The following is a 23,358-nucleotide window of genomic DNA, read 5'->3' on the forward strand; positions in this document are numbered from 1 at the left end:
GAGGTGTGGTTGATAGACTATTTGGTAACGTTAGACGTTTTATTTTTTCAAAGGAATCTTTATTTTATTTATTTAGAGAGTGCAGAGGAGAGGGGCAAGGGGAGAGAGAATCCCAAGCAGGCTCTGCACTGTCAGCATGGAGCCCAAGGTGGAGCTCAATCCCACGAACTGTGAGATCATGACCTGAGCTGAAATCAAGAGTCATACGCTTAACTGACTGAACCACCCAGGCACCCCTGCCCTAGTGTTAGACCTTTTAAAAGGAAAAACTGTGGGAAGGGTTATGGATGTCAACCATAAAGTAAAATTAGAGCTGCTGCTTGGCACCCCGGATACCTAGAAGAGGAGTCAGGTGGTCACTGGATTCATAAACTGAAATACATGTGGGCATTCAGCGAGTGATGGGTTAAATGCACTTTTGAGATTTAATTCCAGATGTGCAGAGATCATTGTACTGATCATCACCTAATGTGGAGTTTTCCCAAGTGCTTTTATATGTATGGTCTCACCTGACTTTTGCAACTAGGACAGATGGTGGCCAACTGAGAGTGTCCTGAGGAGGGTAGAGAGGACTTGGAGGAGCCTGGCAGTCCTTCCTTTAGGGAATGACTGAAGGTGAGCTGGCTGCAGATTGGATAGAGGGGTGAGGCCAGAGAGGGCAGATGCTGTGTAAGAGTCTCAGGAGCAGCTTTTTCTCCCTCACTGGCTTTGCACTTGGTGAGCTTCTTTAACCCAGAAGCTTCTTTCACTCCTGGCTTGTTCCCTGAGAGTTCAAAGCCTTGTAGCTTGGGAGGCTGGTGGCAGCCAGCCAAGTCCCAGAGTCAGCCCCAAGGAGAGTGAGGCTTCAAAATATCTCTCCTCATAGCAAAACAAACAAAAAAACCAAAACACTCAGAACCAAAACCTAGAAAGCTGAACATTCTAGATGTTCTCAATACGTAGCAGACCTACCTAGACCTGAACAGGCTAGAGCAGTTATAAGCAGTACAGGTGGAATAGGCCACAGATGACCTACAGGTGCACGTCTCTCTGGTTCCTGGGTAGGGGAGGCTCAGGGAGGGCACCTAGGTACAATGGAGCAGGTTTATATACACCAAGCTCAGACCTTTCCTTCCTTTTCCAACTACTGGATTCCCAAGAGTGTAGGGAGGGTGATTCCTGCTGCCCTGAGCTCTAGTCAGCTTAGAAGGGCTGGGCATCCTGTGATTGTGACCCAGATTTAGGGCCTGTAGATTTGGGATTAGGTTGCCACTCTCCCCAGTAGGCTCCAGAGTATCTGATATTTCTACATCTAATCTTAAAGCCCGCTGGCGTAACAGTCCCCTTGGGATCTCTGACTCGAGACCAGCAAAGGGGCTGTGGGCTCATGGGTGATCCTTGGACTTTCAGGAAGCTCCAGGGACTTCTGGAGGATTTGGACACAAGTTAGCTTTCAGAAATGAAGGCGTAAAATAAGGTGGCAAAATAAAAAGATAAAAAAACTAAGCCAATTTTTTTCGCCTATGGATCTGTTTTTAAATTCTTAAGAACGAAAATTATGATGGCTACTCGAATCCACAGGATAGAATGAAGAGTCCTGTAAATGGTAAATATGTGAGTAAATATAAAGGATTGTATAAATGTATGGCTGACATAACAATTACCACAAACGTGCTTCCGATGATACCCGCTTAAGATCGCACACTTCTACGTGTAGTTCGGAAGTTCAGGGATAATGTGGCTCAGTTGGCTCTCTGATCCATGGTTTCGAAGGTCAAAATCAAGGTGTTGGCTGTACAGTATTCTTTTCTGGAGGCTCAGTATAGATTGACTTCCAAGCTCATTCAGGTTGTTGGTAACATTTGGCTCCATATGGTTGTAAGACTGAGCCCCCGTTTCCTTGCTGACAGGAGTTGTTCTCAGCCTCTAGGAGCCACTCACATTTCTTGGCTGTTGGCTCCTTTCCTCCAACTTCAAAGCCAGCAACAGCAGTTTGGTTCCTTCTCATACTTCATCTCTCTGGTCTCTTCTGCCTCATCTCTGTATCTCTCTTCCACTACATTTCTCTCTGATGGACTCTTCTGCCTCCCTCTTCTATTGTTCAGGGCTCATGTGATTACACTGGGCCCATCTGGATAATCTAGGATAATTGCCCTATGTAGTAACCTTAATTTCATTTGCAAAGTCCTTTCAAGACAGCACCTTGATTGAATAACCAGAGGATGGGAATCTTGGGGAGACATTCGCTTACACAATAAATGTATGTTTTCCTTTTTTTAAATGTCATGCTATTGTATAATGCAATAATAACACTGTTGTTGGGGTTATAACATGGGTGCAATGTATATTATAATAATAGCACAAAGGAGGGAGTAGGAATTGGAGCTATATTGAAACAAAGCTTCTGTATTCATTGGAATTATGTTAATATTAATCTGAAGAATATTGTGCTAAATTGAAATGCATATTATTGTAGTCCCTAGAGGAACCACTGAAATAATACTCAAAAAATATAGTTAAAAAATCAACAGAGGGGTGCCCGGGTGGCTCAGCTGGTTAAGCGACTGACTCTTGATTTCATCTTAGGTCATGATCTCATGGTTCATGGAGTCGAGCCCCACGTCGGGCTGAACATGGAGTCTGTTTAAGATCCTCTCTCTTCCTCCTTCTCTGAGTGTGTGTGCTCACTCTCTCTCTGTCTCTCAAAAAAAAAAAAAAAGTTAAAAAGTTACAGAAAAATATATACTGCAAGTGGTAACCATAAGAAAGCTGTAATGGCTATATTAATATCAGGTAATGTGGGTTTTTAGACAAGAAATACTACTAGAAGTAGAGGACATTTCAAATGATAAAAGGGCCAATATATCAGGGATATACAATAACTATTAATGTATATGGGCCTAACAACAGAGCCCCAAAATACATGAAGAAAAAGTGACAGATTTGGAAGGAGAAATAGACAATTCAACAATAATATTTGGAGATTTCAATATCCCACTCTTAATAACTGATAGAACAACTTGACAAAAAGCACATAAAAGAATGCTGCTGGGGTGACTGGGTGACTCAGTTCAGCTTTTGACTTTTGATCTCAGCACAGGTCATGATTTTGCAGTTCCTGGGATCAAACCCCATGTTGGCCTCCATGCTGACAGCACAGAGCCTATTTGAGGTTCTCTTTCTCCCTCTCTCTCTGCCCCTCCCCTGCTCTCTAAATAAAGAAATAAATACTTAAAAAAAAGAATGCTGCTGGTCAACTTGTCCTGACATTTGTAGAACACCACCCACCAGCAGCAGACCACACTTTTTTCAAGTCCACATGGAACATTCTCCAGGGAAGACCATATGCTGTGCCGTAAAACAAGTCTCAACAACAAGAAATTCTAAATCATAGAAAGTATCTTCTCCCACTATGTTGAAATTAAATTAGAAGTCACCAACAAAAAGAAATCCCCAAATATATGGAAATTAACACACTTTCTAAATAACTCATGTAATTGAGGAAATCACAAGGGAAATTAGAAAATAATTTTAACTGAATGAAAATGAGATGTCAATTTAGTGTATGAAGCTAAAACAGTGCTGAGAGGGAATTTTATAGTTTTAAATACCTATATTTAAAAAGGTATTTAAATCCCATGAAGATTGATGCAAAATCCTTAACACAATATTGGCAAACTGAATCCAATAATAAATAAAAAGATTTATACAGCAGGACCAAATAGGGTGTATTCAAGGGCCTCAATCTTGATTCACCATCCAAAAATCAATCTTTTACACCATATTTATAAAAAGGGATAAAACCCTTCTTTTTATAAATAGACACAGGAAAAACATTAGACAGAATTCAACACCCATTCATGATAAATACTTAATAAAGTAGGAATAGAAGGCAACTTCCTCAACCTAATTAAGTACTTTTCAATTTATGAAAAACCACAGCTAACATACTTAATGGGAGGGGGGAGTGCTTTTCTCCTGAAATCAGGAACAAGTCAACAATATCCACTCTCATTATTTCTATTAAACACTGTAATGGAGGTTCTATCCAGTTCCCTCTCTTCCTCTCCCAAAAAAGATAAAGTCATTCAAAGTGGAAAAAGAAAAAAAAGAAAACTATCTTTATTCACAAATGACATGATCCTGTAAGGTTTGAAGGAATCCACACACACACACACACACACACACACACACACACCACACACAAAACTACTAGAAAGTAAATTTAATATGGCTGTAGAATACAAGTTCAATATACCAAAAAAATAAGATCTATTGAAATCCTCTCTATTAACAAACAATACCCCCCAACAAAAAAAATCCACCCACAATAGCACAAAAAGAATACAGAAATAGATTTATTTCACTGAAATTTACAAAAGTTTCTGAGAAATTAAGGATGTAAATAAATGGAGAAACATTCCATGTTTGTGGGTTAGAGGATTCAGTACTATTATAATGTCAATTCTACCCAAATTATTCCATAGGTTCAACTCAATCCCTGTCAATATTCCAGCAGGATTGTTTGTTTAGAAATTGACAAACTAAGGGACGCCTGGGTGGCTCAGTCGGTTAAATGTCCGACTTCAGCTCAGGTCATGATCTCACAGTTTGTGAGTTTGAGCTCCACATCAGGCTCTGTGCTGATAGCACAGAGACTGGACCCTGCTTTGGATATTGTGTCTTCCCCTCTCTCTGCTCCTACCCCGCTCATGCTCTATCTCTCTCAAAAATAAATATGTGGTCTATTCTGGAGAATGTTCCATGTGCACTGGGGAAGAATGTATATTCCACTGCTTTAGAATGAAATGTTCTGAATGTTAAGTCCATCTGGTCCAGCATGTCATTCAAAGCCATTGTTTCCTTGTTGATTTTTTATTATCTGTCCATTGCTGTGAGTGGGCTGTTGAAGTCCCCTACTATTATGGTATTACTATCAATGAGTTTCTTTATGTTTGTGATTGATTTATATTTTTGGGTGTTCTCACATTTGGAGCATAAATGTTTATAATTGTTAGGTCTTTTTGGTGGATAGACCCCTTAGTTATGATATAATGCCCTCTTCATCTCTTGATACAGTCTTTATTTTAAAGTCTAGATTGTCTGATATAAGTATGGCTACTCCAGCTTTCTTTTGTTGACCATTAGTATGATAGATGGTTCTCCATCCCCTTACTTTTAATCGGAAGGTGTCTTTAGGTCTAAAGTGGGTCTCTTGTAAACGGCATATAGATGGATCTTGTTTTCTTATCCATTCTGTTACCCTATGTCTTTTGATTGGAGCATTTAGTCCATTGACATTTTAGAGTGAGTACTGAAAGATATGAATTTATTGCCATTATGTTGCTTGTAGAGTTGGAGTTTCTGGTAGGGTCCTCTGGTCCTTTCTAGTCTTTGTTGCTTTTGGTCTTTATTTATTTGTTTTTTTCTTTTTCATTTTTTCTCCCCTCATAGAGTCCCCCTTAAAATTTCTTGTAGGGCTGATTTAGTGGTCACAAACTCCTTTAATTTTTGTTTGTCTGGGAAACTTTTTATCTTTCCTTCTATTTTGAATGACAGTCTTGCTGGATAAAGAATTCTTGGCTGCCTATTTTTCTGATTCAGCACATTGAATATATCCTGCCACTACTTTCTGGCCTGCCAAGTTTCTGTGGATAGGTCTGCTGCAAACCTGATCTGTCTTCCCTTGTAGCTTAAGGACTTTTTTTTCTCTTGCTACTTTCATGATCCTCTCCTTGCCTGAGTATTTTGTGAATTTGACTACTATATGCCTTGATGATGGTCGGTTTTTGTTGAATCTAATGGGAGTCCTCTGTGCTTCCTGAACTTTGATGTCTGTGTCTTTCCCCAGGTTAGGAAAGTTTTCTGCTATGATTTGCTCACATAATCCTTTTACCTCTATTTCTCTCTCTTCCTCTTCTGGGACCCTTATGATTCTGATGTTGTTCCTTTTTAATGAGTCACTGATTTCTCTAATTCTTAAATCATGCTCTTTTGCCTTAATCTCCCTCTTTTATTCTGCGTCATTATTCTCCATAAGTTTGTCCTCTATATCGCCGATTCTCTGTTCTGCCTCATCCATCCTTGCCGCTGTGGCATCTATTCGAGATTGCAGCTCAGTTATAGCATTTTTTATTTCATCCTGACTAGCTTTTACTTCTTTTATCTCCACAGAAAGGGATTCTAATCTATTTTTGACTCCAGCTAGTATTTTTATTATCATGATTCTAAATTCTGGTTCAGACATCTTGCTTGTATCTGTGTTGGTTAAGTCCCGGCTGTCATTTCTTCCTGCTCTTTCATTTGGGGTGAATTCCTTCATTTCATTATTTTGAAGGGAGAAAAGGAATTAATGGGGTAAAAAAATAAAATTAAAAAAAATTAGAATTAAAAAATTAAAACCAAACACCCACACACACACACACACACACACAAAATCGAATAAATGATGCTAGGTCCTAAGTGTGTTTTGGTCTGAGTGTTGAAAGGGGCTTGATAGATTAGAGAAAAAAGGGGGGAAAAAAGGAAAAAAAAAAGGAAATCATTTGAAAATTTGAAAAGATGAATACACTGAAGTAGACTAAAATTAAATGATGGAAGTAAACTAGAATTTGAAAAAATTTACACAAAAGTAAAAAATATAGTAGAAAAAAATTAAATAAAAATATTTTTAATAAAAATTGAAAATAACAATGAATTTTTTCTCTTTCTGTATTCAAGAAAGAGAAACAAAAAAGAGAAAAAAGGAAAAAGGAAAAAAAAAAAGAAAGAAAATTGAATAGATGGACCAGCAAACAGACTGAAATACGACTGAAATTACTTCACTTTCCCCTAGAAATCAAACTACGAAGTGCTTTATAGTCCATAAACTAAGCAGGCGCTGAGACTTCTGTTCTTGAAGAGCGAGGTTGGCCCAGTTGGGCGGGGCTTAGTGTAACGACTCCGTTCTCCACTAGATGGTGCTACTAGCCTACTGGGGTGGCTTGTGGTGGTGCTTGTAGGTGCGAATGCGCATGCGCGGGAGCGGTGAAAATGGCGTCACCCAGCTACCCAGTCTCTAGTATCGGAACTCTGTTCTCCCAGATCAGCAATCGCACACCTGTCCTTTGTCTTCAGCTTCCATCCACTCCCCGCTTTTACAGTCTGTGACCAAAGCTCCAGGCAGCACCTCCCTCCTGAGTTTTGTCTCAGGTGCAGCTGTTTTTCCCGACCCCTTACTTCTGAAGGTCTGTGGCTTTGACCCATTCTGCCCCTCTGCAGGAGGGTCTCACCAAGTAATGGCCAGGTGCCAGCCACACCCAGGAACGTTCACAGGACTGTGCTGCTGCTGATGCCCAGAGACTGCAGCCAGGTGCCAGCCCACCCCAGCAAAAGTTCGTGAGATAGTGTAGCAGCAGCATTTCAGGAATTATGGCAAATCACAACGCACATCTAGCACCAGGTTTCACCCTTAACGACCTTGTTCCAGCACCAGTGAATGTGGTTGTTCTCCTGGGTCCACTGGGGCCTGGCCTTTGGGGAACGCACACAGCCTCTACCAGGTGTCCTCCCAGCAGAGGAACTGCCTCTCCCGGTGTGGCCTGAAGAACCCCAGACTCCACTCTGCTCCTGGGGATTCGCCCTTCCCACCAGAGCACCACCAGGTATTGAGTTGCAGAGTTTCAGACTCTGCACTCCCCCTGTTTTACAGTCTTAATGGAATTTAAACCCCCTCCATTCTCCTTTCTCCCTTTTTAGTTCAGTCCCTGCGGCTGTTTCCACTTTTCCACTTTCTTTCCAGCTGCTTTTGGGGGGAGTGCTTTTCCCGAATTCCATCCCCCACCCCATCTCTGTCCTCTCTCCACACGCAAAAGCCGTTCCCTAGCCTCCGCAGCTTCTATCTCCCCCAGTTCACCTCTCCGGGTTGCGTACCTGCTGAATTCTGTGGTTCAGGTTGTGCAGACTGTTGTGTCAATCCTCAGATCAGTTTTCTAGGTGTGCAGGGTGGTTTAGTATTGGTCTGACTGTATTTCATGGACCCGAGATGCACAAAAAACTTCTATGCTGTTCCACCATCTTGGCTCTTCCCCCTCTTTCAAAACTAAACAAATGTTGAAAAAAAAAAAAAAGGAACGGACTACTGGTACATACTGCAACATGGATGAATGTCAAAACCATTGGCCAAGTTTAATAAGTACGATGACAAACCTGTAACGGGCATGAGGGAACTTTTTGGATGATAGAAATGTTCTAAAACTGGATTTTGGTGATGGATATACAACCCTAAAAGTTGCTACGCATCATTCATTGTACCCATGCACACAATGTGGCAGGTGTAAATCATACCTCGTTAATCTGTTAAAGAACTTCTGCCAGTCTTGCCATCCCGTGCTTTATCGCTAGTCCTACTGAATCGCCCTCTCAGTGCCCCACACACCCTGCTCCTCAAAGCCTCTTGGTGTGGCTTTCCTTCTCTGGCCTGCCAGGTCTTCCCCTAGCCTCTGCTCAAATGTCACTTCCTCCACCTTTGCTCATCCTGCCTGGTAGTACATCACTGATCCCCTGCAGCCTTTCCAAATCACTTGGTACAGCCTCTAATTGCCCCTCATTCCCATTTTAGCCCCAGTAGGATTTTCAGGACTTCGTCTCCCTCCTTGCCTTGAAGGAAGAAGATGGCTTTCCTACCTTTCCCTTGTCTAGCGCCTGAGGACTAACAAAATTGGATCCGGATTATTCGGATGCTAACTCTGCAGGGCCCTTGACCTCTCAGGGAGCGTGGCGTGATGGGGGTGCCCTGTCAGAAGCACACCTCCACTTCTTCGGGCTGTCTTCTCTGCAGCGCTCCCCGCCACGCTGTTTCTGAAGCCCACGTCACAGCGTGCGCACGCTTCCCTCTAAGCCCTTGTCCTTGACTGGCTCCAAGGGTGGCCTCTGCAGTTAGAAATGAGCATCCCCACAACAGGGGCCAGGGGCGTTCACTGTGACCCTGTTGCCTAGCCGGGGGTTTGGCTCGGAGCAGACCCCACGAAGAGCTTGTGGATGAATGAGCATCCCGTTTAAGGAATCCTGAATGGATTTGAAGTGATGTGACAGAATGCAACTGTGGAGCTGGATACTTACTTTATAGAAGCAAAGTCTTTCACCCACGGGCTCCCCAAATGGAGGGCCTGCAAGCTTTTTATACAGGCATTCCAGCCTCCAGCTTCCCTTCAGGCTTTCTTAGAGAAGACTTTTTTCTTTGTCCTTCCTCATGGCCCCACCCATCCCTGGCTTCCCTCTTGCTGTGCTGTTTACTTCTTCCATCAGCTACTTCCATTGTCCTCTCTGTAGTTTTCTCACACTTGATTTTTTTTTTTCTCTAAACCAGTGGGCTCTCCTTAGAACCCAGCATCTCTTTTTTTAAATGTTTGTTTATTTTTGAGAGAGAGACACACACACAGAGCATGAGTGGGGGGGGGCAGAGAGAGAGGGAGACACAGAATCAGAAGCAGGCTTAAGTCTCCAAACTGTCAGCACAGAGCCCCACACGGGCTTGAACCCACGAACTGTGAGATCACGACCTGAGCTGAAGTCAGACACTCAACTGAGCCAGCCAGGTGCCCCCCAGCACCTTTTTGGTAAGAGTAAGTTTGGGGCTTTTTGATTTAAATTATTTAAAATGAAAGAATATTTTTACATTCTCAATAACTGTTTATTGAGCATTGACGATATAACAAATTCTATACATTATCATTCACGTCTATTTTCTTGTACTGTTCTTTCAGATTAAATCACTATCAGAATTCTTACAGGATTCCAGACCTCAGCCCAGCTTGTAAGCTTGGTGAACCAGATGATTTTGGAAGTCTTTCCAGTTCTAATATTTTCTGATCCTAATATAGTTTTTCCCTTATGTTTCTTTTTTAAAGTAAGAAGTGAATGAAATCTGCTTTGATCTTATTGGGAGCTCGATATTTTTGAACTTAGGAACAAGAGTTTGGTTCATTAGATTGTACGGCCTGAGCTTTTAAGGAATGTATCCTGAGCGTGGATGAGTGTGATCTGGAAATCCCGTGCTTGCTAAACACAGGTTGGGTCTGGCAGCATGGCTGACCAGATATAATTTGATTCCTCCTGGACTCTTTGGTGCCTTGGCTATGTTGGAGTTATTCCAAAAGCCAGTCTGTGGATCTGTGTCTCTGGGTGTAAGGGGACTTGCACAGTGCTTGACATATAGTAGGTACCCAATAGGTATTTGTTGAATGCCTGCACGCCAGGCCAGGTAATGTAACATCTCAGAAATGCAGGCAGACCTTCTTTCTGTGACTGTAGGATAGAGGGTTACCCCTGCCTCTCTGTTTACTCGTTTTTAGTGACCAGAGAGGCATTCACTGTTTCACAGGACAGTATAAGTTATTTTTGGAAGGAATACCTATTAAAAGGTCCCTTCTGGTATGCTCTCATTCCTCTTCATTGGTCCCACACACCAAGCCTTTGCCCCAGGGCAGCCGTGTCAGAAATTCGAGACCATGTTCTCCCTTAGGCCAGCTCTTTGCTGGGTTGAACAAACCCTATTTCTTAAACTGTTGCCCAGGCCTTCCCACACATCTCTCTGTATGATTCTGACTTCTTACTTATATTGCTAGGAATCCATGCCCCTGGTAGAAGATAAACCAGATTTCAGGTCTCTGCTAGTCTCAGAAGGTAGTTATTTATAAAAACAAAACAGAAAGCCTTTCCCACTCAAAGCCTTCCCCACTCCTCCAAAGAGTCCTCAGCAGATGGCAGTGTTGATCTTTCATTTTTTTTGTTTTGTTTGTTTTGTTTGTTTTTTGTGGGTTTTTTGGGGGGTTAGTTTTTGGTCTGTGGAGGGTGTTTTTTTGTTTGGTTTTCACAAATTTAGAACAGTCAACATTTCTGCCTTGCTTTATTTAGATTGCAGGTTCCACAAAATGTAGTTCTTTTTACTCAGTGTCTTTTTTGTTTGGGCCTTACCAAAAACCGTAAGTCCCCTAGGCAGGTTAATAATTAAGTAAGTCCTCAAACTAGTATCCTATTTAAAAAAAAATTTAATTGCAAAAGTTATGCATGCTTGTAAAAATTCAAAAGATACAGAAGTGTAGGAAGTAAAAGTGAGTGAAGGTTTTCCAGGTGTTTTACTGGGTATGCAAAGTATGTATACGACAATATATGTATATATAAATGGGGCCATACTATTTATATTACTCTGCACCTTACATTAGCTTCCTCACAGCGTATGCATTCCTCCACGTCAGTGCATACAATCTACGTTCTTCCCACTTTCGTGGCTTATAACATTTACATTCTGTTCCGGAACTGTAGTCAAGTCTTCCAGGCCTGAACTTCTGAATACTTAAACCCAATAAAAATAGCATTTACCATACTGTGGTTATGTAAATATTAATCACAGCAGAACAAAATGAAATCAGATCTACAGCAAAATAAAGAAAACCCATGAGCTTATCCCCTACCATGAAATTGTTAAGGTTCAAAGCTGTCACTTCTTTTTTTTTTTTTTTAATTTTTTTTTTTTTAACGTTTTATTTATTTTTGAGACAGAGAGAGACAGAGCATGAACGGGGGAGGGGCAGAGAGAGAGGGAGACACAGAATCGGAAACAGGCTCCAGGCTCTGAGCCATCAGCCCAGAGCCCGACGCGGGGCTCGAACTCACGGAGCGCGAGATCGTGACCTGGCTGAAGTCGGACGCTTAACCGACTGCGCCACCCAGGCGCCCCAGTCACTTCTTTTTTAATGGAATTTCCCCCTTTATTTTTTTTATTTTAAAAATTAATGTAATCAAATTGTAATTGACATACAATACCCTGTTCATTTCAGTTATACCCCACAGTGATTCAATATCTGTATACATGATGAAGTGATTAGTGCAATTTACCATCACCATACAGAGTTGTTTACAATGTCATTGATTATATTCCCTGTGTCAAAGCTGCATTTTAATTTCATTTTTCCTTTCCTCACTTTTACTCAGCTACCACTCTTCTTTGTTAGTTTGTTTTAATCTCATGTTTTTAAATCTCATTCTCGCATTCCTTTTGCTCTGCTCCAGTATCTCCTTGAGTAGTGTGTGCATTTGAGTGCTGCCATCATAAGGTTTCCCAGCACAGCTGATTGCTGGTTCGGCCGGAAATATAATTTAGCCTTAAATTCATAGTCCACGAATTTGAAAGGCGTAGTTTAAATTTTGTTTTATGTTTACTTATTTTTGAGACAGAGAGAGCGTGAGCACGAGCGAGCACGAGTGGGGGAGGGGCAGAGAGCGAGGGAGACACAGAATCTGAAGCAGGTTCCAGGCTCTGAGCTGTCAGCATAGAGAGCCTGATGTGGGGCTTGAACCCACAAACCATGAAATCGTGACCTGAGCTGAAGTCGGGTGCTTAATCGACTGAGCCACCAGGCGCCCCTAGAAGGGTAGTTTAAAAGTATTTCTGATGGGAAGTCTGATGTTAGTCAGAGTCACACTCCTCTGTGACTGACCTATTTTTTTTATTTTCCTTCTGGAAGCCTTTGAGACTTTATCGTTGTTCTTGGGGTTCTGAAATTTCTATAAGTATCTATTTTTATTTATTCTGTTTGGTACCTGGTGGGCCCTTTCAATCTGAAGATTTGTGTTTTCCCCTAGCTAAGAAAACTTTTCTGTTACGTCTTTGATTTCCCCCCTTCCTTTTTCTCTTTTCTCCCTTCCTCCCTTCCTTTCTCTTCTTCTGTTCAAACTCCTATTGAATGAATGAATGTGGACTTCCTGGATCTTTCCTCTGTATGCACTAATCTTTCATTTTTCAATGCTTTGTGCTTTTTCCTGCGTTGTAGATTTCATTGACTTCCAGATAACCAGCCTCGTTTTCAGTCTTGGCCACATTATTCCTTCGGTTTTCTGTATTTTAAAATTTTGACAATCCTTTCATTTATTTTTATTTTTTGTAATGTTTATTTTTATTTTTAAGGGCAGTGGATAGGGGGCAGGAGCAGAGACAGGGGGAGACAGAGGATCCGAAGCAGGTTCCAGGCTCTGAGCGGTCAGTGCAGAGCCTGACGCAGGGCTCCAACTACCTAACTGAACCGTGAGATCATGACCTGAGCCAAAGTCCGACGCTTAACTGACTGAGCCACACAGGCACCCCTTGACGATCTTTTTAAATGTACAGAAATGATTTCTTGTTCTTCTGATGGCTCCCTTCTTAATGGCAGCTAGCTCTTATTTCAGAGATTTAACATTCTCTCAAATCTCTCCAAAGATACCTCGAGTTTCCTTTTGAACATTCCCTACTGCATCTTGTTTTGTCTGTGGTGGTTCCTTTTGTTTATTCATCTTTGTTTAGCTTTCCTGCTATTGGGTTTCCTCAAGTTGGTGACCCCTGGCTGTTCATTCACTTTCGTAAATGAGGGACTAGACGAATCTGCCTAAGTGGCTGGTAAGGCCCATTTCCCAGGCTTGAGAGGCCTGGCTGCAGGCGCCTAAGAGTGATTGGGCTATGTTGTCCATGTGCTTACCTCTAGATTGCAAGCTGGGGATGCCCACACTTGCCACCGTAAGAAGAGTTTTCAGTAATGAGCACTTCACTATGTTTTCCTCTTGGGTAGAGCAAAACCCTCCTCCCCTGACGTAAATGTCCCTTGTGAATGTCTAGGGAGACTTTAAGCTCTATTCTACTTTTCTGCTGAGTTTTGACACCCATATTAGGATCCCTTCCCAGATTGATCACCCACAGTTTTTGGAGAGTAATTTTTGAGTCCTAGGGACCCAAGAGACACAATTTCTCCTTATGGGTTGGGAGTAGGGGAGGGGGAAAGGTGGGGGGGTCCCTACCAGCCCACGTACTGAATGTAGTCCTATGCTCAGTTATTCTGGTGATGTCTTGTGTTTCTGTTTTGGAGTTCTTGGGTCTGAGTTGAGAGTTTCTCTGGAACTCACTTGAGAAGGAAAGTTCTTGGTCCTGGAGTTTGGTGCTATGGATTATCTTTGCTCTTTCTCAGTGACTCCGTTCCCATTTACTTCCAGCTTCTTGCATTTTCTCAGACTTTCCGATCTGCCGCCACCCTCTCTTGTTTTCTAGCAACAATATGACTTAATTCTTTAAAAACTACCCTATACTTATTCTAATGAGCCCATGGCTTAGTGGAGAGGTGGACACATGTGCTCAGTTTGTGACTTCCAATGCAATGTATTGTTCAAACTTCAAATTTTGTCTTGATGCACATGGTCCCAAAGGTATAAGATGGATATATAAAGTGAAAATGCCCTTTTCATCCTGTTGCAGATAAAGACCACTAGTTGCCCCCTTCTGCCTGTTCTTTCCTTCTTCCACTAGAAATAAAGCCCCAGATTTTAGCGGGGCTCATCTCATGACTACTCAACTAAGGAGGGTACCTCCTAGGTGTGGCCAAGTGATCGGGGTCTGGACAATGGTAGGGGAGCAGAAGCTGTGTGCTGAACATTCCTGGGCTCCTCTGAAGGACATGGATGTGCCTGCCAATTCCTTGCTTCCCCCTTTCCTATTGGCCGGAATGCAGATTTGGTGGGGAGCCATCCTTGTCCATGCAGAGGAGGGCAACGCCGTAGGAATGGAAGAACAAGAGAATGGAAGGGGCCTGGGAGTTCCTGACACTTCATTGCCATTATGCCAGCCTGGTATGTGGGAGAGAAATGAGATGCTCTCTTGTTTCAGCCTTGTATCCTGGGGTCACTTCTTACAGCAGCCTCTCCTATCTCCTAGCTGGAAGAATTTCTGGGCTACTCCGTCCTCCCTGGAGGCAACCAGTGTGAACATACCGCTGGATCCTTCCAGGAACCTTTCATGCATGGACTAACATATATATCCACACATGCATGCGTATATGCATACACATACACACAGACATATATATAGCCCCCTGTCCCTTTTCACATAAATGATATTAAACCAAGCAGCTATTTTTTGAAGAGACTGAGCTCTGAAAAGGAGGATTGTTCCAGCTTCTCTTCTGTGCTGACAGACTGATCTCTGCCTCCAAAGGTGCACACTGCCCCCCTAGTGAAACCAAACCCCCTCTATTCTGAGACAGCTTCTTACCCAAATACGTCCCCCAGATGACTCATTACTCCTCCCCCTTCTAAAAAAGGACATTTATTGAAATGTTGTAACCACACAGAATAATCATTGTGAGAAGTTCCAGTAAATTCATTTCCCCCTCCATCCTGCATCTCCAGGGGTCTTCACGATAGAAGCTGTGCTCTGGGGGATACGCAGCGGGCACCCTGTTATCTCAGCCCTGGTGCTGCTGAGCACCAAACCAAGCTCCAAACGCAGACGTTTCAGCTCAACAATGAGCTGACTCCTCAAGGCCTCCTTGTGAGGTCTGTTCTCTCTGCCCATCTTCCCCCTGCCCACTGCCACTCCCGTGCTGGGTTCCAGCGCCCTGGATTGATCTTGTGAGAAAGCACTGGAAACGGGATGGCATCTATCCTGAACTTTCTATTTCTACCCTTTCTGAAAAGAAGGGAGAAGCCAGGAATCTACCAAGCTTGGTGGGAAACGGAAAAGGTCTGTGTGTTGGAGGGAGAGGTGGGTGGGATCAGTCTCAGAACAGAGAGACAATCTATTAGGGCTGCTTCCTGTGCAGCCTGGGCCAGCATGGTGTTGTCACACCTGTGTCTTCCTGACTTTTCTCACTCCTCCTGCCTATCTGAACCCTGCCCAGCTCAAAACTACACCCTCCACTCACAAGGGTGCTGAGGAGCTGCTTGTGGAACCGATATCCTTTGAAAAATCTTATTTTTTGGATAGGTAATGCACTGAAAGAATCCACAAATGGTACAGCCATTATGGAAAATGGCATGGAGTTTCCTCAGAAAATTAAAACTAGAGTTGCCATATGATCCAGCAATCCTGCTTCTGGATCTATATCGGAAGGAAATGAAAACAGCATCTCAAAAGAGATACCTGCACTCCCATATTCACTGCAGCGTTATTCACAGTGGCCAAGATGTGGACACAACCGAATGTTGTGACAACCAATGTCCTTCAACAGAGGAATGGATAAAGAAGATGTGATACACACACACACACACACACATACACAAGGCAAATGATATATCTCATTTATTTATTTTACTATATATATTATTTACTATATCATTTTTTATTTTCTATAGTACATGTATATAAGATAAATAAGATATATCATTTAGCTACAAGACGTGAGGAAATCCTGCCATCCACAACAACTTGGATGAAACTCGAGGGCATTATGCTAAGTGAAATAAGCCAGACAGAGAAAGACTGATTCTGCATGATATGTGTTTCATGTGTAAATCATGTATATGTGGGATTTTAAAAAGCCAAATTCATAGAAACAAAGAATGGTAGTGGGGAGGAGGTGGGGATGGGAAGATATTGGTCAAAGGAAGATATTGGTCTTATAACTTCCGGTTATGAGGTTAACAAGTTTGGAGGCTCTAATGTAGAGCAAGGTGCTTATAGCTAGTAATACTGTACTACATACTTGAAAGTTACTATGAGAGTAAATCTTAACTGTTCTTACAGCACAAAAGAAACGGTAATTGTGAGGGACTAGAGGTACTAGCGGACGCTATGGTGGCAGGAAGCATTTTTGCCAACATTCTCTTGATGGATACCTGACTCTCAGGACCAACCAATGGAAGGGGTCCAAATGGCTCGTCTCACCCACGAGGGACACACCTCCAGACTTACTCACAAACCCAGGACGACCCACTGGGATTTTTCTCCGCCCTTATCTAGGTCACCGAGGGGTTAAGCTTCTGCTGACCCTCCAGGTTTTCAGCCATTAATCATTGGGAACCAGAGCTGCCGTTGTAACGTTGTAACGCTTACCAGCAATTAACCTGTGTTAGAGGAGCATTGTTACCCTGGCCTGGCTTCCTTCACCCTCCAAATTAACATTTCCCAAGCAAAGTGCCAGTTAATTGGAAGGGCAATAGAAAGAAAGGCCACACACCCACCTAGTCTAACTTAATAACCTTGAAAGGAGCCATTAATGAATGGGACACATGGCACATTCAGATCTGGTCGAGTCCTACGCCTGGGTTTCCCCGGCTCTGCTCTGCGCCCGCCCAGCCCCGCCAGCGCCCCAGGCTGTAAAATACACACTGGAATAAAACTTCCCCTCTGCAGAATGTCCCCACTGACCGGGGTGGGGGAAGGGGGTCCGAAGAGGTTCCTGGAAGCGCTCTTCTTATTGTCTAGACGGGGAAACTGAGGCTGAGGAAAAGGAAGAGCACTGCCTGGAGTACCCCCCCCCCCCCCCCCGTCCTGCTCCTCCCTCCGCTGCGCCTTGAAATGCTGAGCAGAGTCCCCTCTGCGTCTGGGCTCCAGGGCGTGTCACCGTTCATGTCACTGCAGAGCAAGAGGCTGCTGTGGACAGTGGCAGCGGTGTCCCCAGGCAGCCTGCTCTCACTGCCTGTCCCCGTGTGCACCTTTGGGTGCACTGGCACCCTCCTCCTCCAGCCGGGCAATCTGGGGGTCCTCGCAGACCCTCCTCCCCTCAATTCCCGCTGTCTGGTCTCAGGTCCCGCCAGGAATCATTGCTCTGAATCTTTGCTCAGCCTAGCTCTTCTTTTCCTGCTCTCCTCTGAAGCCTCCATCCCAGGGGGCCTCCACTGGCCCCTCCTCCCTTTCCTGAGCCCCAGTCCGCACTCCCTCTTCCAGCCCCATAGAGGCTGTTTACAAGTTCCTTCCTTGCGTTAAGTCCCTACCTCATCCCTCCATGTCCTTTTGAGACAGACTCACCTCCTGCTCCAAGAAGATAGGGTGTTTGAGGGGGTAGGAGGATGAGGAGGGGAAGAGAGGTGAGGGTGGGGTTCTGCTTAGGGTCCTTTCCTCCATGGTGGGGCTCAGCTGTCCTGGGGCTGCTTTTTAGTTGTAGAGGCTCCCTGAGGCCCCCTTGGGGGCCCTGAGTCTGTGCCCCTCTGGGATCTTGTTCCTTTCCCCTGTCTCAACCCTCTCTCTGTCCTGGATTCTTCCCTCACTTTGCAATAGTCCCCGGTGACCGGGTCCTAGTCCTGGAGTAGCCTGCTCTCCTGAGCGCCCTGCAGCCAGCAGCCACCCTCTCTCCTCTCCTTGGCTGTCGAGCCATCTACCCCTCATTGCATAGTCTCACCTCCCATCCACTCTCACTTGCCCCACAGAAACGTTCTTTCCTAAGTTGAAAACGACCTCCTTGTTCCTAAATTCAGAAGACATATTTTAGAGTTTAAAAAAAAATATGACCTTTCTGTAGAATTTTCTAGTTGATCACTGCCTACCCCCACCACACCCCCTTCCTGAAACTCACTCTTTCCTGGCTTCCATGAAACCTCTCTTGCCGTTACAAGCATCTCTTCCCACCTGTCCCCTCAGGCCCCTTCTCTCCCCATCAGGCATCCTCCTGGGAGCACCGTCCTTGATGGTGGCTTCCATTACCAACTAAACGATGGTGATGATGACCATGAGGAGGAGGAGGACTCCTGAATTGTATGGAATCCAGATCTGACTCCTGAGCCTCAGGCTCATAGCCAACCACCCTGGAGACATCTTACTTGGGAGTTTTACAGGCATCTCACGCTCCCTGTGTTCAAAACAAGCTCATTATCTTCCCCTTGCCTGCTTCTCCCCGGGGCCTCCCCACTAGTTGACAGGGTGACAGGGTCACCATGCACTTGAGGGTCGTCCATGCCTCCATCTCTCATGTCCAGTCAGCCAGTCAGTTAATCGTCAAGGCCTATACATTCAGTCTCCAAGGGGCCTGTGTTCCTACTGCCGTTTCTTTAGCTGTGACAAATTCCAGTCTTGTCCCCCTACAGCCACAGTGATCTTCCTAAACCCAGAGTGTATCAAGCCACTCCCCTCAGTGGCTCAGCACCTCCCTTGGGTCACTGGGCAAGCTCTTTAGAACATCCTACAAGCCAGACTCCTCAAGACCACCAGATGGCGTTCCACATTGGAGAAATTCACTGTGGGCTCCTTTTTCTCATTTCTAAAAATCAAACATCCTTTCAACAATGTCAGTTCTTAGGACTTTGATAACTACCTCCTGATTTAGGTCTTGAAACACCTCCATGAGGTAGGTGCTATTTTTCCCGTTTTATGGATGAGAATAATCGAGTCTCACAGAGTCCGAGGTCACAAAATAATCAATTTGAACACCCGTCTGTTATTTCTTATGCTCTTTCCGTGAGCCAAGAGGAGGGGGCTTCCAGGGACTCAGAGACCCCTCTGACCATGCCATAGATCTAAGAGACCTTCTCACATTGCAAACACCTTTTCCCGTGTGCCACTGTACCTGGGACCTGAGCCCCCACCCTGAGTTCTGGGTCACAGAGAACCTGCTCCCACACCTAGTCTCAGATGGGATAGGGATGACAGACGAGCAGAGGATCAATAGCCATCTGTCCAGGCTCCACTGACAAGCTAATCTTTTCAGTAAACATTTCATTAGCCCCTGCCAGGCTGCTCGCACCTGCTGACAGGAGAGGCAGAATGGGGTGGGGGTGGGGGTCGGGGCCCTCTGCTTTATAATAGGCACAGATGTCAGCCTGGGTCTCCTGGCCCCTGAGATCCAGCTAAGCTCAGCTAGAATGCTGGTGCCGTGCACTGGCGGAATCCAAATCATCCCCCAGATTTTTGTAAATTCCCGGGGATTCATGTTCTTTTTGCTTCCTCTGGCTTTCGGGACTTACCATCTAAAAGAGACCTGCTCCCACTCTGCTGTGAAGCTCTTACAACTTCCGTTTTCCCTTCATAGTACTCTTACTGCTGCTGCTGCTTATTGCGGCTACTGATATTGTCAGTTGTGTTAATACTGACAGTGGCAAGCACCCGCCATGTGCTGGACTCTCTGCTGACCTGTATGCATTACCTTTGGTAAACCCCACAACGATCCTATGAGGGAGGTGCTGTTGTATTTCCCCATTTGGCATGTAAGCAAAGAGTCTCAGAGATTTCATGGAGGAGTAGGGGGTAGATTCTGGGTTTGTCTACCTCTAAAGCCCAAGCTCTTACCCCCTGTATTGTATTTGGAGTTTGTGGAATTGACTAACCTCTGGCTCCCCCACCAGACTGGGAGGTCTGCAGAGGTAGGAAGCACGTCTGATTGCTTCACCACTATGTCCCCAGGGCAATGATTTTTTTTTATAAAAAATAATGCGAGGTATCGTACATGAGTTTGTTTAGGCTTTATTGCTCTGAAGCCAATGGAGGTAAGAAGCTGGTTTTTATTTGTTTTTCTTTCGTGGAGGGAAGCAGTGTTTGTTCTTGCCATGCAGATGCATTCTCCTCAACTGTTTCGGTCTGGGTGACCTCTCATTTAGCCTGCCTCCTCTGTTTCTTCAAACCAAACAGTGTCCATAAAGCGTCCTTTGGCTAGCCGATAACCCCTGCTTTCCCACCGCTCTAAATATGCTCCTCCAGTCTTGCATGCCGGGCTGTCTCGCGTTTTCAGAATTGTGTTTGGTGGCTTTCTCTCCGCTTCCTCACGTTTCTCCCGTTCAGCCTCCTGCTTTATGTCCCTGCTCTGGGCTGCCCGTACCTACAAGGTTGCTTCTGGAATTTTAAATGTCTCCATGCTTAATAAAAACTTGGTGCTTTGGGTGATTTCCAGGAAAAGAAAAGGAAAATATGGACCTGCCCTGAGATGACTTTATGGGGATTGGGGTGCATCTGTCTACGGGGGGGGGGCAGCCCAGTTGCTTGTTGGCAATTGGGAATACAAGCTCGCTGGCACCGGATCTTTCAGGTTTGCGTATGGCTGAGAAAGGACCCAGCCACAACTGTCAGTGTCTGACTCTAAAACCCTTGGTCTCGAGCATTGTATTACAAGGTCCCCGCTGGCTGTGCTCTTGGAAGGAAAATAGGAAACACCGATAAGCTACAAGAAACAATTAAAATCACGTATCATGTTTCCACCTAGAGAAAATCACCATCGAACATGGGACATGGTGGTTAAAAGCATTCTGATTCTTTTCTATACATATACGTACAGAAAAAGTATTATCACACCAGGCATTGATTTTGAAACCAGATATCCTCATTTGGCACCATAGGATGAATGTATTTCCATGTCAGTAAACACAGATTTATTTAATTTTTAGTGGCTTTATGGTATTCTAGCATATGCACGAAGTATGATTTATTTAACTAGTCTTCTACTGACGTGGACTGTTTTTAGTATTTTAACTTTTTATACAATGCTGCCTGGAGAAGCCTTGGAGATATATATATATATATATATATATATATATATATATATATTTATATATATATCCCTGTGGACTCACCCTGAGTTTCTCCGCTAAGGCAAGGAGGCTTCTTTACAGTGACACTTCTGATGTTCGGACCGATAATTCTTGTTCTGGGCGCTGACCTGTGCCTTGTAGAATGCTTAAAGCATCCTCAGCCTCTACTCACAAGTTGCCACTAGCAGACTGCTCCCCCCACCCCCCCGATATCCTGACGATCAATATCTGTTGATCGCCAAGTGTCCCCTGGGTGGCAAAATTGCCCCTGCTTAAGGACCACTGCCTCCAGGATAAAGTTGTTAAGTGACAAGGTTAAAGGATACGCATATTTGAAGACTTCTGTTACCTACTGCCAAATTGTCTTCCAAAAGGTACAGAATCTATTCCCACCAACAGTGGAGGGCGGTGCCCCATTCATCCCCCTTGTGAATATGCGCCTTAACATAAAAAACCACTTTACTGATCTCAAAAGACAAAACGTTCTTTCCGTGTTTGTTTGATTTTTTTTTTGTGTGTGTGTTTTTATTTCTAGGGTGAGGTTGGACCTTTAAAAAAACCACGTTGATTGTGTTGACTGGCTGTTGTTTCTCGGCAAACTATCTTTCCTTATAACTATTTTTTTCTTTTGGAGCATTCCTTTTTTTTTTTTCTTTTTCACGTCATCTTTTAACATATTAAATAAAATGTGCACGTCTATCCCGGCTTGCTGTCTGTCTTTCTGTGTCGATATCTGTGGTTGTGTTTGTGGTAAAACCCTTCCGGATCTGGCAGTAGAGTCCAGGGGAGCATCCTTCCCGGTTCCCTTCCAGGGGCTGGAACTGTGGCACTGCTGGGGAGCCTCCAGGGCCCCAGCTTTGCCTGGTAGAGCATCCTATTCAGGTCATGCTCTTTTCTACCAAGATCTACTGAATGTTCCTTTTGTGTTTGAGGGAAAAGTTCTTGCTCTGGAAACCAGTGTGTCAGGGGACAGCCTTGATCTGGGGGGACTGACCGGGGGCTTGACCATAATTAGTTCAGGTTAATTATTGCCGATCTGTAGATTCACAGCACAGGGACCTCTCTTCCCTTAAGCCGGGGCCTCTCGAGGTTTCTTTTATGAGCTCTGAACCCTGAGGGAAGACTTAAAGTAATGAATTTTCCTGTAATCAGATTTGAGGGTTTGTTCCTTGAGACATCCAGTCAATTGGAGAATTGAGCCCTGACTGGTTTATTTGGCCAAAGGATGCCGAAAACAAAGCCCAGGACATCTGATACGCAATCCAGGGAGTAGGTTGGAAAAAATGACTTGATATATTAGATGCCTACCTCTTGTGTTTCATGACGTTGTAGGGGGAACAGTTTTATTTACAAGGAGAAGCCATAATCTGAACCCAGGGTAGGAAAGAGCGGGGTGGCTTTTGTGTTGACTATCAGGGATGAGAGTCTGATTATCCTTGAGTAAAACCTTGTGAGACTCACTTTCACCTTTTTCCCTTATGGCAGTGACACAGTTTATGCATGTTTATAAATATTTAATGTGTTCGGTATTTATTCAGCATTCACTCATTCGTCTGTTCCTTTATTCAATCACCCAGAGGCACTGGGGACGTAGGATCCACGACGCAAGGCTCCTGCACATCTCAAGGTGCTGACAGGTTGCCTGTATGTTGGGAGAAAATAATAGACCGTGTGTGGGTTTGGTATGTACATCGGGGTCGCAATGTGAAAATCTAAGAGGCCTTGTGGCAAAGTTCGTGAGGCTGGTTCTGGGGATCAATAAGAGGATGAGAAAAAGGCTAGAGTGAAGGTGACAGGTGACACGTGCACCGGTGGGCCACCAGGCATTCGCTGGATGCGAGTCCCTTCTCGCAGGAGTCTCCCATGTGAGTCTCTCAGAAAATGCAACAGCCTCACTAGGCCTGATCTTGGAAAACAGCCCCTTCCAAATGGATGTCCCAGTCAAGGGACGGACGGGAAAAGCTCAAAGACTTTTGTGTTGCTCTGGAGGCCACATGGCCAGAAGCAAAGGGGAACTCCAGGGGATCTCCCTTTTCCTTTTGGCAGAGGCACCTACACGGCAAAATACAGCCTTGCTCCGGGGGAGAGGGGGGAAGCCGGTGGGGGGGGGGTGCAGAGGGAAGCAGGAGAGGGCCTCTTACAAAGCTGAGC

The sequence above is a fragment of the Lynx rufus genome, unplaced genomic scaffold (assembly GCF_022079265.1).
Source record: "Lynx rufus isolate CCGP_SWC_20201006 ecotype Redwood Valley unplaced genomic scaffold, mLynRuf1.p SCAF_10, whole genome shotgun sequence".
NCBI classification, from domain to species: domain Eukaryota; kingdom Metazoa; phylum Chordata; class Mammalia; order Carnivora; family Felidae; genus Lynx; species Lynx rufus.